The sequence below is a fragment of the Triturus cristatus genome, chromosome 12 (assembly GCF_964204655.1).
Source record: "Triturus cristatus chromosome 12, aTriCri1.1, whole genome shotgun sequence".
In the NCBI taxonomy this organism is placed as follows: Eukaryota; Metazoa; Chordata; class Amphibia; order Caudata; family Salamandridae; genus Triturus; species Triturus cristatus.
In genome coordinates, this window is record NC_140595.1 from 329,899,174 (window position 1) to 329,919,239 (window position 20,066).

The window sequence follows — 20,066 nt, forward strand, 5'->3', positions numbered from 1 at the left end:
TAAATAAGCATTTGATAATTTCTGGATTATTTTTCAGTTGTATTCTTTGCTTCAGTTTTCTCTTCCTTGTGGCAGTACTTACACTTTCACCCTCTTGCCCTGAATGCGTTTGTCTACAGGTAAGCGGGCCCTTCATTGTCTGTGCGTGGCGCGGCGTATGTAAGTGGACTGAGTGCAGTTGAAGAACTTTTGGGAATTTTTTGCCTGTCTTTAGGAGGTAGCTTCTTCTACTAAAATAAGCAATGGAGCGGGGGAAGGCAGTGAGGAGGTAATGGATAGTTTTGTATCAGTGCCAAAGGTAAGAGGTGGAGGAGCAGTGGTGTAGCAAGGTCAGGTGGTACCCAGTGCGGCTTGACAAAATGGCAAAAATATGTGTTTAAAACGCATATTTTTGCCATTTTGTCACCCCCCTCAGTGATGGCACAGGGGCGGCCCGCACCCACCGCACCCCCCTTCCTACGCCACTGTGGAGGAGGTGAGGGATGTTAACTAAAACACCCTATGAGATCACATTGCAAGTGTATGGGCAGCATATAAGAAATTTACGAGGACATGCTTAGGGTGATGCCAAGACTGTTAACAAAACTGATATTCTTTTCTAATCTTCTCGCTGATGCTTCCTCTGGAAACAGGATAGGTCTAGAAACAGTGGCTGGGCACCTGAAACTCGCCTCCACGTCAGACTTGTGCCCTTCACATAAGTCTTTTGCATGAGTAGCTCTGAGTCTCTTCCTCACATTAATACTACTCTTGAAAATGTTACATAGCACACAGCTTTTGATAGGCATACAATTGTTATCTTGCAAAGTCAGCTTGTCCGAGCTCTCTTCTTCCGGATTTGTCTTCATACCAGTAATTAAGCAACCTTTATAGCTGAGAACTTTACAGTTTGTCCTTTTTGCTTGTCCTGGACCTCTTTGTGGGAAGGATTCTCACTCCTTGTGAGTTCAGTGCTTAATGTGAGCTGGTGATTGCAGGCGGGGACTACCAGCACTCATTCTTAGGGCCGCTGATTTATTTATTTTACTCATCAAACTTTGACCTTAGCAAGAGAGAGAAAAACACAAAAGGGGGAAAGATGGAGGAAGAGAAAGTGGCAAAAACAGTGACAAAAAAAGAAAGTAGAGATGAAGAAGAACCCGAGCAAATGGAGCAGGGGGTGTCTGGTGGTTGATGAAAGAAGCATGAGGTAGAATTAAGACTCATGAGTCCAATAGGTGGCACGGCGAAATCCGTGTCACGAAGGGGTTGCACAGCAGTATGCACATCAGTGAACAATATTCACAAGTATACCACGATTTAACCAAGTTTATCCAGATTTATGCAATTTTATTCCAGGATTTAATCGTTTTTTCAGCCATCGCGTCAAAGACATAAAGTTTCTGTGTTTCATGCATTTTTATACACTGAGATCGCCAATCCAGGCTTATTCACAGGCAAATTCTAAAACTTCATAATTTCCAGCCATTTGATTCTACCAATGCATTTCGGTCCTCACGACCTTCTTCGGGGGTATTTGTGATGTTAAAAAAATATTTCAATGAATGTGCCCACTAACAGTTCTTATACACGTTAACTTTGCAATACGCATTTGGCCCATACACCCCTTTGTGCCCATCAGAAATATAATTTCATCATGTGTGTGGCTCTTAAACACAGTGTTCACAACCCCATGCTACAATTGTTACACTCCCTGCTAAAGTTGCCCCAGTTCTCATGACACATCAATCGATATGCCCCTCTGGTGAACATCGCGCTCGAGACCCTTTCAAAATCAATAATAAACTCAATAATGAAAACTGCTATATCCCGTGTAAATATTAACCTCTGCTCCCCAACAAATCTCCTGGTAAAACTACACCCGTACTAAAAAAAAAAAAACATTAAATCCCAGTGCATACCTGCTATAAACGTCCTGATGAGGGGTGAGATGAGGTCACCTACACTGCTCTTTTCATGATGAATGTGGGGGGTGAGACGATCATGGCACTGTGGGTTTGTTTTTATTGACTGAGGGATTTAGTGGTCGGGTGCACTTTAAGAATACAGGTGAGGCGTAGATAGCACGTGACAGTCTTTTAACACAGGTGGGAGTACGAGGTTAAAAACAGTTACGTTAGAAGCAGTACGATCAGAATGCCTGGTGGAGGAAGACACGGAGGTTGTGGGTTTAAAATCAGGACGTTTATAGCAGGTATTCACTGGGATTTAATGTTTGTATTTTTAGTGCGGGTGTAGTTTTAACAGGAGATTTGTTGGGGAGCAGAGGTTAATATTTACACGGGATATAGCAGTTTTCATTATTGAGTTTATTATTGATTTTGAAAGGGTCTCGAGCGCGATGTTCACCAGAGGGGCATATCGAGTGATGTGTCATGAGAGCTGGGGCAACTTTAGCAGGGAGTGTAACAATTGTAGCATGGGGTTGTGAACACTGTGTTTAAGAGCCACACACATGATGAAATTATATTTCTGATGGGCACAAAGGGGTGCATGGGCCAAATGCTTATTGCAAAGTTAACGTGTATAGGAACTGTTAGTGGGCACATTCATTGAAATATTTTTTTAACATCACAGATACCCCCCGAAGAAGGTCGTGAGGACCGAAATGCATTGGGTAGAATCAAATGGCTGGAAATTATGAAGTTTCAGAATTTGCCTGTTAATAAGCCTGGATTGGTGGTCTCAGTGTATAAAAATGCATGAAACATAGAAACTTTATGTCTTTGACGTGATGGCTGAAAAACTGATTAAATCCTGGAATAAAATTGCATAAATCTGGATAAACTTGGTAAAATCGTGGTATACTTGTGAATATTGTTCACTGATGTGCATACTGCTGTGCAACTCGTTCGTGACATGGACTTTGCCGTGCCACCTGTTGGACTCATGAGAGTGTTGGCGCTTGTTTGGGACGGAGCGCATCGGAGTGCTGCACGCTAAACAGAGAAAAAAGAGACATTAAGTTTGAGGACTTAAAAGAGAAAAAAACGAAGGGTGTGCTTCAGGTTATATCAAATTGACATAGAATTAAGACTACTAGCCTTGGTATTTCGCACCCAGACATTTGATCTTAACAGCCCTGGCTTCTGAGCAAAACTTTGAGCCCTGGCACTGGTTTTTACAGATTGAGAACTGTGTGACAATTACACTTCACTTCCTGTTATGAGAATCTCACCCCCATTCATTGCACCCGCTGCTCTACACAATCTGTGATATTCAGCCTTGGCTCTTGCAGGCTGCATTGCATTGTTAGCTGCCGGCCATTATCCTCCAACGACTCTGGCAGGGTGCGAGCCCAGTGATTTGAAGCTGGCTTTGCTGAAGCATAGCACGATAGTTTTAGCTAACATCTTGTGTTTTAAGTTCTGTTATTGTAGTTTAGACAAAATGTTTCAATAAAATGCTGGCAAGCTTGTCGTTTTCTCCCTAGTCACCACTTTCTTTTTCCCCATCAATTCTCAGTGCAGGTGGTTACTGTTGTAAGCCTTTTGAATTTACATGCCCCTGTGGGCGATGAATGTTGTAACTTTGTCCATGCTATGTGAATGCAACATCCGGCAATTGTTTGTCTGTTGGTTTTTAGTTTTTAATTAACTGTGGCGCGCACCTGTTTATCTGTGACCCGAAACATTTTAGTAATAAGGTAATCATAGGATATAAAAATGTAAAAACCCACAAGAGCAAAATATAAACCAAACGCGAGGAAACCCTCCTGGGAAGTGGCATTAGGCTGGGAAGGATGTCTGAGTTATTTTGCTGGCAGTTTCAGAACTTGATGTGCTGTGCGCCTCTTGCATATTAAAAAGGATGTTTTCAAAAACTAGCAGAGATGCACAGCTTGTCCCTGCCTGAGATGGTGTTTAGTTCAGTTATCGCCATTTTATCTCTGAGCCCTCCTGAGAGCACTCCCAGATAACACATTATGCTCTTCGGCCTGTGCGTGTTTTTTAGGTTGCCCGGCAGACAGCTTAAGCTGTCAAAACGACCTCATGTCGTCAATGTTTCAGAAAAGTACAATATGTACTGAGAGAGGTGGTTTCGGAACACCCCCCCCACCCCCTCCCCCTTCGACTATTGTGTTTTCATGCTTTGACGTTGCGTGGATGGGCTGTCAATCAAGGTCATGGCATTTTGTGGATGGTTAAATTGTCCCATTGGTGTACCTGTTGGTTATTTTTGTTGTTGGGCTACAAGTAGTCCTTATTTTTTTAGACAAGCATCAGTGTGTACTCTTTGATATATTTACTTTTTTTTACAACATTTTAATGGCTGATTGGTGACTTCTGTCTTTATGAAGTGTGCGCTATTTAAATAGCTTAGCTTGACAGGCACAATACAATTCATAATTTGCCCTTGCATGTTCATTTGTGTTACTTTGATTTTGTGATAACATGTTGGATTTACAAATGTATTGTATTCACAAAGTAAAGACATGGGTGCTCATACACTTTCTTAAAGAAGCACTAAAAATACTGTTCATTTGCCAAAAATATCTACTGTGCAATATTTTTCTGTGTATAACTTATGGTGCTCTGCTCATGATGTACACCACAAATAATCTCTTCTGATGTCTTTTCACCAAATGCTTCATTGAGGTACATACTCATCCTTCTAATGCAGCCTGCTCAGTAAATGTGTCTTAATGCCTACTTTATTTTGTTTTACCTCAAGATGTTGCTTCCTTATGGAATTTTCTTTCCAAGGCTGTTGGGAGGAAACACACCAAGCTATTCACAACGGAAATCAACACTTAACATAGAAATATATCTATCTGCTCATATATGTACCTATATATTTAAACACCTTCGGTGCTCATGACAGAATGGTTCCGCCGTGACCACCGGTGCTTTTGTGCTCATGACGGAACCATTCCGTCATGAGCACACGTGCACTAAATCCCTCTGCTGTTTCCTTTTTTTTGAGCTTCCCAACCTCCCCAGGCATTTTTTTTTTTTTTCAATGCAATGAAGATCGTGTGCCCCACGCACTGTCGTAATTGCCTGGAAACTGAAAATAAATTAGTCAATCGGCTCATTTCAGTTTCACTGCTTCGGTGCTCGTGAGGCTATCTCACCCACGAGCACCGAAACACACCGGAGACCCAAGAGGGCAATCCCCAAGCAGGGATCCATCCACTAGGCACCAGGGAGGGGTGTGCGGCCCATTGGGCAAGGGTCTTTGCTCCCCCCCATATTAAATGGGTGCGGTCAGTCTTTCTGTCCCCCAGAGCAGCAGAAAGTCCACTAGGCACTGACCTTTTATTTGCAATGTGCCTAGCCGTGACTTGGATAACTCTCACCAGGTTCTGTTACCCAGAATCCCTTGCAAACCTTAAACTTTGTAAAAACAGAACACAATATCCTCACATTTCTGTGATGGAAAGTTCTGGAATCTGCGGGGAGCCACAAACTTCCACCCACCCAGCATTCGCCCAAGTCTCCCGATAAAAATGTACCTCACTTGTGTGGGTAGGCCTTGTGCCCCCTTGCAAAACCAGGTCGTTTTGTGATAGATAGGGGGCACCTGCGTTTGTTCTCCCGGGTTCGGCGGCCATCTAGGGAAACCTAGAAAACCCAGATATTTCTGCAAACTAGACACCCGAGGAAGTCCAGGGAGGTGTGGCTTGCGTGGATCCCCCAATGTGTTCTGACCCAGAATCCCCTGCAAACCTCAAATTTAGCTGAAAAAATAAACCTGTTCTCACATTTCTGTGTGGGCAAGTTGTGGGTTCATCGGGCTGACTCAAATTTCCTACCACCCAGCGTACCTCCAGGTCTTTTGATAAAAATGGTACCTCACTTGTGTGGATGGGCCAAGTACCTGTGGCAGGGAAGGGCCCAAAACGTATTGTGGAGACATCAAAATTATCTACCACAAAACGGCCTGATTTTGCAAGGGGGGTTCCTGGGTTTTTCAGTCCTGGGCTCGGCGGCCATTAAAGGAAACCTACCAAACCCGCGCATTTATGAAAACTAGACACTCGGGGTTGTCTAGGGAGGTGTGACTTGCGTGGATCCCCCAACCTTTCCTACCTAGAAACCCCTGCAAACCTCAAATTTAGCTGAAAAAAATCACATGTTTCTCACCTTTCTGTGTGGGAAAGTTGTGGGATTACTGGGCTGACACAAATTGCCACCACCCAGCGTTCCCCCACGTCTCCCGATAAAAATGGTACCTCACTTGTGTGGATGGGCCAAGTACCCACAGCAGGGAAGGGCCCAAAATGTATTGTGGAGACCAGGAACGTGTTATGGATTTTGGGGGCCCTTGGCCAAACGTACTTTTGGTCCCATTTCGCAACAGCTTTGAATTTATGATCCAGTTTCAACCCGGTCATGCCCTCTTTGGCCAGGCCACTGACAGTGCACAGGCACAATGGTCCAAATTCTAAATGTGTTTACATCTAATATTCAGAGAAAGTGATGTGTGTTTTCAATATTGTGACACAGCTGCAGCTCACTAGTATTACTGCAAATAATCTCAGTGACACCCTCCCATTTCTGATATGTGAGGTCCTGCTTTCACCTAAAATAAGAAAATTTTATGGATGGTGCATGAAACATAAACCCAACAATTGTCAGAAAGATGTCTGTATTAGACTCACACATTACCAACATTACAAATAAATTAAAGGAAAATGCTATTTACAATAATCTGTTTAAGAATTATTCTAGGTCATCAGGGCAAGACCCTCTGCAGAACAGAGCTGGCTCTATCAGGGGGCACCTGAAAGGCCTGGGGCCCTGGGCCAGAGCCCACTTTGTCCATGCCTTAAAATGTCTCTGGTGGAGACATCAAAATTATCTATCAAAAAACGACCTGGTTTTGCAAGGGGGGCACCTGCGTTTTTGGTCCCTGGCTCACCGCACCAGCACAAATGTCCTACCACTCAGCATTCTCCTTGCTATGGGAAGTCTACTGTTTATTTACCCCACCCGTCTAGTTCTTGTGAAAGCCCTGTGATTATGAGGAGTTGTCAGAACCCCATTCAGAGGGCCATGATGGCACGCAGGGGCTGCTGGGATCAACCATGGTGGTTGAGGTCTTTTACTCCTGATGTCCCGGGGCCTGACCTACTATGGTCCCTGAGCAACTGGGCCAAGTACCCGTTCTGCACTTGACTCTCAGTGGAAGCTGTTGGCTAGCAGTCAAAGGCTCCATGGGGGGGGTGGATACAGGTAAGTAAACACGACTCCTGACTCAGAGTACACCCAGGATCAACAATAAATCAATGTCCAGTGCAGTACTTTTATAGGAAAAATAAATATTTTATTTCAAACTCTACACATTAAAAGGAATAACGACATTCACAAGCAATAACACAATCCCCTTGCGGTTGTGGCTCTAGTAGTTGTCAGTCAAATCCATGTCCCCAATCACTGGTGGTTGCATCCAGGGAAGGCTTACTAATAGGCCATACTTAAGACTTCCTCTTTGACTCTTCAGGAGTAAGTAAATAGTGTCTATTGTGCCTCAGCATTGTTAGCAGTGAGCCCCCCTGGGTCCCACTGGCCCAATTCTAGTCTTACCTGCTGTGACTGCATGGAAATGTTTAGCAGTGCAGCAAGAGCCCTCTCCGCTCACAAGTCCGGATCCTGTTGGGCAAAGTTAGGCTGCCAGCAGTGCATGTAGCAGCACCCAACAGGTGCAGGCTCTCTCCTTCCAGCGACCGGAGCAGCTCCCGCTCCTCGAAGACAAGGTAGATCAATCTTTCCCTCACGGGGAGGAGTGCGGGGGGAATTCAATCCTTTGACTTCCGACTGAGCCCAGTGACTCTTTTGTCACATCCACAATCTTCCGTCTGGGTGACAACCTGAACTTCTATAAATGTGAATACCAGTTGCCCCTTCCGGCATATGGGGTTGGCGCAATACTCTCCACTGAGGCCCAGTCATCTCCACTACACTCACCCTCACCACAGTGGCCCCTCCTGGCATATGGGTTTGCCAGTTAAGACTGTAACAAGTCTTTACACTTCTGAAACAAATAGTTCAACGGTGGCCCCCTCTGCCATACGGGGTCACTGCAGCTAAGCAGTGTGGGCCTGATGCTTCCCAAAGAGAGCTCATGACACGGTGGCCCTCTTTTGGCACACACAAGTTGCAGGTTTGCTTTTGCACCTGGGCAACAATCCAATAGGTGCACTGTCATTAACTCACACCTCGTTCAGGGAGTCCTCTTGGTAGGGCTCCCCACTGGACTTCGCTCGATCCAATGCTCTCATCTTCTTTACAGGGTACACTGGTCTTTGCAGGCACGCAAGCACTAGTGCTCCAGGGCAGGTGATCTTGGTTTCCGTGGGTGATGTCCCCTCACACAGCAGGGAGACTAGCAGGCCTTTGCCCCCAGTTCTGCTCACAGGCAGAAGTCTTGCAGAGATTCCCCTTCTCACACACCCACCTGGCAGCTTGGCAGATTACATATTTTGAGATCACAACCTCCTCTTCTTATAGTTCTTTTCCAGACACCAAATGTGAATTTGGGTCTGAGTCTTTGAACTTTTATGTGAGGTTCTGCTTCTTTGAAGTGTATGTTTCTTCATTTCTCTTGAAAGGCTATCTGTCACAGCAGCCAAGACTTCAAAGCTATTTGTCCCCCAACAAAGTTCATGGGAGTGACCAGAGTTCACACCTAGCTGTCAGTGACAGTGATAAGTACATCAAAGGTTAATCATGGGCTCCCAGCCCTACTCTTTATGATTCCCTTATCAACCCCCTCTCCTTCCTGAGATGTGTCCATGCCACTGTCTATCGCAGAATCAAAGAGCAAACCCATTTGAAGTGCAAGGGAAAGTCTCTTCCTCCCTTCCTCCAGTGTGTGTTGAACCACGCTCACAGGAATACAGCAATAAACAAATCTGTGCGGTGGGATTCCTCTACTTATCATGTCTTTACCAGGCAGGCCTTGGCCTCCCAAAATGGAACCCAGGGTCCTCCATATAATGTACAATTGCAGGCACACTTTCATTCAGTGTACTTTCACAGTACACATACTGTCCAGTACTGTTACCTCCATGCTTTGTACAACTACAGACACACATACATTCAGCACACACTTTCAGTCTGCACGCAGTGATTAGTACTGTAGCTTTTCTTTATTTTACCTGGGTGTGCTAATTGCAAACACACTCCTTGCCAGCACACACAAAACACTCACCATGTGCATGCTACACAATGCTTCACCCTCTATGTTTTGTACTTCACGCTAGCACAGATACACCCAGCACATGCTTCCATTGCACAGGTGCTGCACACCACTACATCTCTCAGGTAAGAGATTCAGGCATGCATACATACGATCACGTACCTGCACTAAAAACACATATACTGCACAGTATTGCTCTAACCATGTACTGTACCCTTCCCAGACACAAATACATCCAGCAGAGAGTCCCCACTCCTGCACAGCGCTCCACATCCACCTGATGCAGGCCAAGGGTGGTTTAAGCACACAGTAGCAGATCTTTAAAAAGATGAGTGACCCTGAAGGCTTCACTGCTAGTGACAAAAGGTAAAAAGGAGGACCTCTTAACTCCTACTGATCGCTACACAGTATGCTGCCACCACTGTGCTCATGCTACTTAACTCTTGGTGAAGGCAGTAATGAATGTCGCAATGAAAATGGTTGACATGAGAAAATGGCACAACCAGTGCTAGCACATATTGCTGGTTTTCATGAAAAAACTACACAGGAGCAAGAATGTACAAAAGGTGGAGAACTATAAGAATTGTAGGTAGGCTAATGTTTGGATTCTACATGGCACTTTTCTTGGGTTGTAAGAGTGAACACATCTGCTACTTTCAGAAGATCTTTGATCAGGAGAGGTAACAGCGGTGATTGTGGGCAGCAAGATAATTTGCATGGCTTATTTTCGGTGCAAATTCCTCCACTGCCAATGTATGTACAATGTGCATCGTGATGAAACAGACTTCGAATTTTTATTAGTGGTGTCTGAAACTCACGTAATTTGCTTTTGCATAATTATGCAAAAAAAAATCAAAATTATGCAAAATGCAAATCCATCATTTCATGCTATATTTTAGCGCAAAGTGCATTCTTGAGTCAATTGTTGATGTAAGGATGCATTTTGCACTAAAAAAAGACCAGAAACCCCTAAGACCGGTGAACAGGTCCTCAGGTCATGTTGTTCTAATGTGCTGGCAGTACCCTTTTACCATATTTGGTGGAGTTGCGTGACATTTTTATTACCAATCGTGCATAATGATGCGAAGTGACGTAATAGAGTCATTGCAGGAATTTTGCACATTCAACATGACACAAAATTCCTGGAATTATGCAAATTTCAAAGGTATAATTTAAATGTTGCCCCTGCCTAATTTTGCATGCTCCCAGGCACATTCGGCCAATTCCAAATTCTAGAAGTGGTGGAGAGAGGGGCACAGTCGCAGACACCGGGACGTCAACTTGGACGACCACGCTATATGTTAAATTAAAGTGCTTCACTGTGACTTACTTTCACTTTCTGGTGTAGAGTATATCTCGCAATAGAAAGAGTATGGAGTATTGTTGGCCTCTGATGTCGAACATAAGGATTCGGCCATGGTCAACAACGTGCACACAACAAATAGCTGGGGCTGCAGAGTTTTGCAGCTTTTGCACATAGCATTGTTAACCATTGTAGTGTCCCATCAATCATCAGCAGCCCACACTATATCATGTGCCGCCTACCTGTCTGCATTGTCTGCCAGTGTTCTAACCATGCTAAAAAAAAAAAAAGTGGTATATCATAGGGATAAATTCATGTACACATTCATGCCACAATAAAACAATCATTTTCCATCTGGAATATGGCTTCATCAATCCTGAGTAAATTTATCAGACTATTTTTAAGCCTAACTGTGCATCCATATGCATTCCAGAATGTTTTTTTTCACCTATGGTAAAAAAAAAAAAGGAACAATCCATAAATCGATTACACAAGTAAGACATTCAACACATCCCACAAAAAACTGCAATAAGCTGGAAAATTCTACACCTTCCGACTGTCCATGAAAAACAGAAAAGCTCATTGTCCATTTGTTCCTCCGTGCTTCCTTATTTGTCAGAATATAAAAGTGGTTGTATAATGAGTCCAACTGTAATCCACCCGGAGGTAGTCATATAGTCAAAGTCCTGGCGCATTCCCCCTCTTCATTTTCTCCTTATGGCTGAATAAATTAGATATTGATATATCGTGTTTGACTCCTCCTACTGAAAAGTCAACTCTTTAAGGCCATCTTCATAAAGGAGTAGGCAGACAAGAGAACTTGGGCCTATAGGGTAGTCCCATGCAGGATACTCCATATTAATAATTATTTTGCACACTACCGCTTGTACAAACTTTCACCAGATACAAAATGAATCCTAGCCTTATCTGTAGACTTCCCTATTTGGACCGGGTGGTGCGAGGAGCCTTTGCTTCTTGCTCGAGAGCGCCAGCACCTCGACCAAACTACATGACTATCTCTGGGTGGATTGCATTTGGACTTATTGTACAACTACTCGTGTAGTCTGAAAAATGTGTTTTGTGTGATTTTTTTTTTAATGTCTGTAGAGCCGTAATACCCACTTACTGGGTCTCGGTGGCGGGGGAACCACCCAAGTCTACCATACCCTCCTTATATCGAAAAAGGAGACACAGTAGCCTTCGTCTGCAGAAGGAACAAGGTTTTATTTAAATAGCCCGGGCTATGGAACAAAGTCCCAAGCTCGTCGGTGACGAGACAGAGGAGGCTGCTGCTTTACTCCGCAGTTTACAGGCCTTATATACATATTTCCCCACCCTAAGGAACCAGTTCGGAAGGGGCTGTAGTTACGCCATTCTTTGTTCAGGCAGGACTGGTGCTGCAACTGATGGTGCAATCGATTAGGACAGATCTTGCCAAACGGGATATGCACGTGAAAGAATCAAACAGATCTTGACAACAGGATATGTGAAAGAAACAAGTTCTGGTACAGCGTCGTGACCAAGTCTTGCGAAACAGGATGGGTGCGTGCAAGAGTCCAGTCCGAGGGCGGTGAGAGGCCAATTCTCTGTTCCCCTTTTTGGAATTGGCTTAACCGCAAGGAGCAGGAAGGGCAGGGCGGTCGTGACAGTTAGAACTTTGGCAAGCATCAGTAGAAACGACCAGGAGGGTCATGCAGAGGTGTTTGACACGAAATGGCAACGCTAAAATAATGGAGTCTGACACAAAATGGATGCCGACAAGTAGGACACTTTTCCTCAGACCCGCCTTTTGCCATTGAGTGGCAAAACCATTACGAAATGTCTATATTCATGAGATCATCTGTTTCTTGTTGGAGCATCCTCTTCATTTTGGTGTCGTGAATGTTTGAGGGTGGAAGCTTAAGGGCCTGAACACACTTTGCACAGAGCATTGGCAGGCACTGAACACACAAAAAACAGGAGACAGCCACTCCCAAGGCAAGGAAGGTGAGGACCCTCCATCCCCATTGGGAAAGGAAGCCCCAGATCCAGCCTGTGAGGGACCAGTTGCCTTCATCCTGATGAATTTCAGAGGAAAGGTGATGCAGACGTTGGATGGCATCATATACTGTAGGTGCGTTATCTATAATGTACACACAGCAGCTGGAGCCAATCAATTTACACACAACACCAGGATCAGCGAGGATCATGTCAAGGACCATACGATTTTGAAGTGTTACAAGGCGGTTCGCCTGTAGCTCTACAGTGATGTTGGAGAGGGCACCAGCTGTTTCTGTGATGGTGGCCTCAAGGACCCTGGTCAGTCCTCGTATAGCCCGACTGTTTACCATAGGGCCCCAAAATGGGAGGAAACCCTTAAAGAAGTCCCCGGCTTCCTGGCCTACTGTATCCTCAGCCGATATGACACCCCTACGTGAGTGGCGTAAAGCACCCTTCATCAACAGGTTGTAATCTCCATGGGTAGAATACGTTAGTGGAAGGAGGAAGGCCAGCTAGCATGTGCCAGACCAGTTGTGGGGGAGCCAAGTGTAGGCTGCTGTGCCACAGATAAAATACGTGTTGGGGACGCCACTAACTTTGGAGTAGACTTAAAATTTTTAATGATGGCACAGATACTAGTACCAACTTTCTTAGTTCCCAAGCCATGGATGCAGACACGGCCCCGCACATTTATAACATTCAGAGTGTTTCGTACATCATGTAGTAGTCTTCTGGTGTGAAATTTGGTAAATGTTTGTCGAAGTTGAGCTAAATACCACCATCTCACCGAGTTCATCCGTTGATAATAGCAATGTGGATGAGTTGGTCGGGCAAAAAGGGGTATTGGTATTGCCAGACCTGTTCTGCCAGAAGTCATCTCGAAATGTTCCAAGTGCAGAATTGGCAGTACCATTGACAGTATAGGCCTCCTGTATCAACATCCACTATGCAAGACAGGACCCAGAGATGGAAAAAGGATCAGGAAAGAATGGGACAGGTTGTGTCATAGCATGTGGCATCAGTCCACATACCCAACAGTTGGAAGTATTTATGATCAGCTGATGATGATATACCATTTGGACGAAGGTGTTATTGAAAAATTCTGGACGGCAGGGTAATTCGTGGGCAGGTAACGTGAAATACTGATGCTCTGCACGAGTCGGGGTAGGAATTGTTGGGGTAACAGGAAAGTAGATCAGTAACATCCAACCGATGATAGACAAGATGAGGGAGACAAACAGTGTCACCACGGTGGCCAGGAAGCACTTGCTATGTAGGAGACTGACATATCGTTTCTGGACTTGGGTGTATTGAATGGCTGCCATTGTACTGAGCCAGGTACCACTAGCGGCTGTCTGTAATTGGTGGTGGCTTCACTGGATGCAGGTGCCAAGAGCCCTAGGGACGTACCTTAGTCTGACACACCAGCACCGGTCTCAGCCGGGAGATCACAGCTCTACAGCCTATAGGTACCCGGGCGAAGTCAAGGACAAGCCTTCTTTCTAGAACGCAAGTTATATCGGGTAGAAGTAGGGACAGTATGGTCGGGGAATAATTGTTCCTGATGCTGAGCAGAGTTAGGGGAGAGTTCCACCCTTCCCTTCAGAATACTGTCACTCTCTGCTTCTGAGATGTAGAATGCAATCTTGCATCGCTGATTAGAACAAACGTTGGGACTGTTTCTGTCTCTGAGTCTCCTTGTCCTTCTCTCACCCACTGATCATAGGGGAGAGGCAGAGGCACTCGTTTACAGTGCGTTGCATGTATCCAGTTCTTCCGACCTTCAACTTTCACGGCAGTGCGTGTGGCCAGTAACACCTGACGGGGCTGTGTCCAGCGGGGTTCGAGGCTCTTAGTACGTTGAAAGTTGCTAATCAGAACCCAGTCGCCAGGTGGGATAATGTGTCCTGGGCCCTCGCTTTTATCAGGTATGACCTCATACACCTGGTAGTAAAGGGTACGAAAAGTGTTAGTCAAAGTATACAGATAATAAGTCAACACAGGGTATTAAACATCAGACAGTTTCTTAGGGTGTGGGACACCCCACACATTGGCAGGCCTCCCGAACACAATCTCATGGGGAGATAATCCGATCCTGGAATGGGCCGTTGTCCTGAGACAGTAGAGCCAGGGACAGAGCATCAACCCAAGTGACACCCGTCTCGGCTACAATTTTGGCCATTTTAGTCTTTAGGATGCCATTGTACACCTCCACTAGACCTGCTGACTGGGGGTGGTTAGCTGCATGAAATTTTTGTTTCATAACCAGTGCTGAACAGACATACTCCATTATTTGAGCCGTAAAGTGTGTCCCGTTGTCACTCCAGATCAAACGGGGCAAACCAAATCGTGGGAAGTATTCTTTCAATAGTATTTTGGCGGTAGTGATAGCGGTGCAGTCTTTGACAGGGTAAGCCTCTACCCATCGGCTGAAGGTACAGACCACCACCAGGACATATTTTAAATTGTTACATCTGTCCATCTGGATATAATCCATCTGGAGGGCTTCAAAAGGAAAGGTAGGAGGGGAGAATACTCCTTCATGAGTTACTGTACCTTTACCCGGGTTGTTCATAAGGCAAATCATGAACGTTTTGACCAACTTCTCAGCATACGCTTGTATCTTTGAGTTGTACCAGGTAGGTTCCAACAGCTTACATATCCCTTTTGTACATGTGAGCAGGGCCGTGGGCCATTGTAACTACCGGTAGCACATGACTGTCAGGCAACATCCATTGTCTCTCCGTAGTGATACAGGCCCAACAACCATCTATTTCATTTACCGCCAAATGCTCCGTCCACATCCTCAGCTCCTCAGGGGTAGCATGGGACTGAATATCAATCACACTCTGTACTGTGTCTTCAACCATGCCCCCTTCTGCCACCCACCTGGCGGGACCTCCCACGTACATTCCTTCCTTTTTCTTAAGGGCTGTCTGTCTGGCTGTCTGGTCAGCCAAGGCATTGCCTTTTCCAACATCATCCGTCACTTTCTTATGTGCTTTACATTTTATAATGGATACCTTTCTGGAAAGTGTCAGGAAGTCTAATAATCGGTGAATTAGGGGGCCATGTTTCGTCCCATGTGAAGTAAGGAAATTCCTTTCTCTCCACAGTCTTCCAAAGTTGTGAGCCACCCCAAAAGCATACTGACTGTCAGTGTAGATATTAACCGTTATTCCTTTGCTTAACTCACAGCCTCTAGTGAGGGCCACTAATTCTGCAGCCTGAGCAGAGCACTGTGAAATCTGAGCTGTTTCTACTACTTGCTCCTATGTCGTGAGGGCGTAGGCGGCTGATGTGTTACCATCTGGCCCTCTGAGACATGATCCGTCCACATACAGTGTACTTTATGGATCTGTTATTGGGGTATCCTGTAAGTCAACCTGTCCCTTTGTCTCCTCCTCTGTCCTCAATATACAGTCATGTGGATCTAAACGGGCATCCTGAGTATCCAGTGGGATTAATGTGGCGGGATTCAGTACAGTGCATCTCTTGATGTTAATGTGGCTGGAAAAGAGTGTCAATTCATATCCTGTGAGTCGTGTGCAAGTGAGGTACCGTGTCTTGGTGTTGTTAAGGAGGGTACTCCACAGAATGGGGAACCATCAGAGTTAAGGGGGAGTTCATGACGATCCCCGCACTCTGACGGACCATGAGTGCGGCCGCAGCTGTTGCCCGTAGGCATCCTGGGAGAGCCCTCACAACAGGGTCTAAGGTAGCTGAAAAAAAGGCACATGGCCGATGATGATCTCCGAACATCTGGGTCAAGACAGCGCATGCACAACCGTCTATCTCATGTACAAAAAGAAAAAATTGTTTGTTATAATCAGGAGTACCGAGGACTGGAGCAGTACACAGAGCTCTTTTTAAATCCTGGAAGGCCTGCTTATGCTCTCGAGTCCATGGAAAGGAGCTGTCTGATATGTCTTTAGTGGTGATGACAAGAAGAGGTTTGACCATGGCCGAAAAGTTGGAAATCCACTGTTTGCAGTATGAGGTTAGGCCTATGAATGCCCGCACCTGCTTTTGTGTTCGTGGGGCCGCCATAGCATTGATAACGGCTACACGATCAGCGGTGAGCTGCCTTCCCTCCTTCGAGAGGAGATGACCTAAATAGGTCACCTTCTCTTGAGAAAACTGAAGCTTTTTTAAAGAGACCTTGTTGTTATGGAGGGCAAGGTGGCGTAACAAACAGAGGATAGCCTCTTTACATGTCAGGGCAGAATTTGCAGCAATAAGGATGTCATCAACCTACTGCAGCAGTGTGGAATTATCAGGGAGTTCCAAGGAATCTAGTTGACTTTTGAGAGCTTGACTATAGATACTGGGGTTCTCGTTGTAGCCTTGAGGGGCGCGGCAAAATCTAAAGCTCCGCCCAACAAGGGAGAAACCAAAAAAATGTCTGCTGTCAGGATGTATAGGAATACTGACAAAAGCATTCTTCAGGTCTATGACAGAAAAGTGCGTGGTGTCAGAAGGGACCATCGTCAAGAGGGCTGTAATGTCGGCGACAACAGGGTATTGGGAGATCGTTATTTTGTTAAGGGCTCTCAGGTCAATCACAAATCTGTATATTTTAGGGGAGAGAGCATCTCTATTGGTCTTCTTAAGAACCGGAATAATGGGACTGTTACAGATATTACCACGTGTCTCCTCCACTACGCCCTTGTCCATCATTTCAGATATTATTGTTAAAAGGGTGACTTCTCCTTCCGCGGGTAGTCGATACTGCCAGAGGCGGGAGAGAAGGGCGCCTGGCTGAATGCGTACCACATGAGGGGGTATGTTGAGACACCCCACATCAGTGTCTGATGATTCCCAGAGGGAGGAAGGTAATGACTGCAACTCTGGAGGGAGAGGCCCGGACAGATACATATAGGAGTCGGGGTGGGGGAAATTGTTAGAGACACGCCTTGGGGACTACATGATATAGTGGCATACAGAGCTTTCAGTAAATCCATGCCTAATAAGTTTTCACTGCAACCTGTAGTAAGGACCAAGGAAGTGTCAACATGGGCGGGGCCGATATCGAGAGGAAGGGGTTCAGAAACAGGGCTGGTCACGGGTGTGCCTGCAAAACCCACAGAGACATTCAAATTGCCAGAAAGGGGTGCCTTCGGGACCGATACACGTGCAATAGAAGACCTAGTCGCCCCTGTGTCCAGAAGGAAAGACTGAGCATCCCCTGCAACTGACACTTGAACATAAGGGCCCTTCTGGTCTTTCGAAATACCCCTTCCATGGCTATCCTATGCTTGATAAAACCATGTCTCGTCTACCTCTTCATAATCGTCATTGTAATAAGTACGTGTGGCTTCATACCCATCAAATTTGTTAGCAGGGCGTTGTCGTATGGTGTTGTCATCCCTATGTCTCCCCTCTCGGTCACTAGGGCGGTGTTGCCTTTGGTCTTTAGCAATAACCCATCCCATCCTTTTGAACACGAGGCCGTGTTTTACCTGTCCGTATGTTTTCTGTCAAAACAGGACACTCATCCACCCAGTGGCCGTAACCCTTACAATAGGCACATTGATCTGTCTGGAGAGGCCCGGAGGGGCCGGAGGGAGTCGATTGGCGTGCTCTTGGCGGCCGCTGAGGGGGCGGCCGGAAATTGCCATGGGCGTCAGGGCCTTTGGGGGTATAGGCCTGTTGCAGAAGTACTTTAGATTTAAGGTCTTTATTTCTCTTGACCTCTTTCTCCTTATCCTCGTTTTCCCTATTCTCATGGTATTGGGCCATGGCCAAGATACCTGTCATAGTCTGAGCGGACCATGTACTCTCAACCTTCTTGAGTCTGGCAGAAATGTCAGGGAGCAAATTGCTGACAAATTTGTCAATGAATACCGGGCCAGCTCCTGGGACCCGAGGGTCCAGGCCGCTGTGTTCATTGTATTCAGTTTCAAAACGGGTGAAGAAATCCGCCACACTCTCATCCCTACGCTGTCTACAGGCGTTAATTTTATCTCAATTGATGACCGTTTCTGGCAACAGCATCTTCATGAATGTTATGATTTTGCCAGGCAAGGCTGTGATGGCGGCGTTCGGTTTCGTCCCTCCCACTCTATTACCTTCCATGGCCTCTAGATCAGCCCATTTACCTCCCAATTCTACTTCATGGTCGGTATGTCGTATTTTATCCCAGACCTCAGTAGGGACAACCGTACCAAAAAGTAAATCTATGTCTTTGAGAATAAGGTTACCGTCAGATATTATCTGGCTTAATTCTTTATAGAAGGCAGCCGGATTCTTCAGAGGATCCGGCAACTGTCCCTTTAACTGTATCACTTCTGACCTTTTCCAAGGAACATGAACCCAAAGCCTGCGCCAGTGTGCTTCAACCTCACCTCGGCCATTATTTTGGTTAGTCTGTGAGTGCGTTAACAAAGACAGGGGCCGCCTCTCTCATTGGCATAGCTGTCTCTAGAGTGGGGCTGGGGAAAGCGGTCATATCACGGTAAGCTATCAAAGTAGACATAGCGCCAAACATCCCCTCTCCCTGTACATCGCCTCTTTTTATTTGTGACCTGAGGTCCACCAATCCGGCGGGTATCTGCATAAATGAATTCTCGAATCTCTGCACAACTAAGGTACACATGTATTCAGCCCAGGTGGTCTGTTCCATAATCGTCCACTGGGAAAAGGTGGACCATATTTCTTTAAATGGATAAATATTCCTGCTATTTATCCAACATTCACACTGTTACCTTTGCAGGTCATCTTCTCGAAGGGACGAAAAGCTGACTGCAGAGCGCAAGGAAGCCAGACGGGGGGGAATTCAATAATCTATATAAATCCTGCTTAACCGTAGACCACGGGGAAGAAGGGAGGGGGCGGGCAGGGGTAAAGCTGCATGTATTGGGCAGATGGGGACTCATTGTCATTCCCGTGGCGAGGACAGGGGTAATGTGCGCAGTCAGTGTTATAGGCATCAAAATAGGGGGGGGTTGGTGTGACGGGGGGAACAGTAGGAGGGGCAGTGGAGGCAGGAGTGTGTAGCACGGCTGGTGCAGCTGCATGCGGGGCAGGGGGGTGTCAGTGCAGGGTACATGGGGGCATAAGCAGGAGGACTTTCCAACATGGTATCGAGCAGGGAATCGCCATCTTCTCCCCTTTGCATAAAGCCTTTTCCTTTCTCTTCACGAGCCGGGTAGCACTTCTGCACCTGCGCCCTATGTTAGAACTTTGGCAAGCATCAGTAGAAACGACCAGGAGGGTCATACAGAGGTGTTTGACACGAAATAGCAACGCTAAAATAATGGAGTCTGACACAAAATGGATGCCGACAAGAAGGACACTTTTTCCTCATGTCTTACTTATGTAATCGAATTTGTGGGGGGTTTTTTCACCCGATATTTTAAAGAAAAATAATTATAGAATGTATATGGATGTTAGGCTTAAAAATAGTCTGATGAATTTACTCATGATGTGTTAAGTCTTATTCCATACGGAATTTTTTTTGTTTCATTGTGGCAAGAATGTGTACATGAATTTATCCCTACTGCACACCACTTTCTTGTTTTGAGTAACTTCTTCCCAGGTTATGTGGGATAAGATGGCCAAACTCCAAACCAGTAGTCACCCAACAACCACAGTGTTTCACTGACATCAGACTCCCTTCAAGTAAAAACACGAG

General features: G+C 45.7%; 1 long non-coding RNA gene across 4 annotated transcripts in view; it reads left to right on the forward strand.

Annotated features, from left to right (window-relative positions):
* Positions 1 to 2,144: 2,144 nt before the first annotated feature.
* Positions 2,145 to 20,066, forward strand: part of LOC146775975 (uncharacterized) — a 1,152,826-nt gene continuing 1,134,904 nt past the window's right edge. For all 4 annotated transcript variants that reach the window (XR_014971952.1, XR_014971951.1, XR_014971954.1 and 1 more), the window contains exon 1: positions 2,145 to 2,194. This is a non-coding gene — a long non-coding RNA (uncharacterized LOC146775975). The remainder of the gene's footprint in view (positions 2,195 to 20,066) is intronic.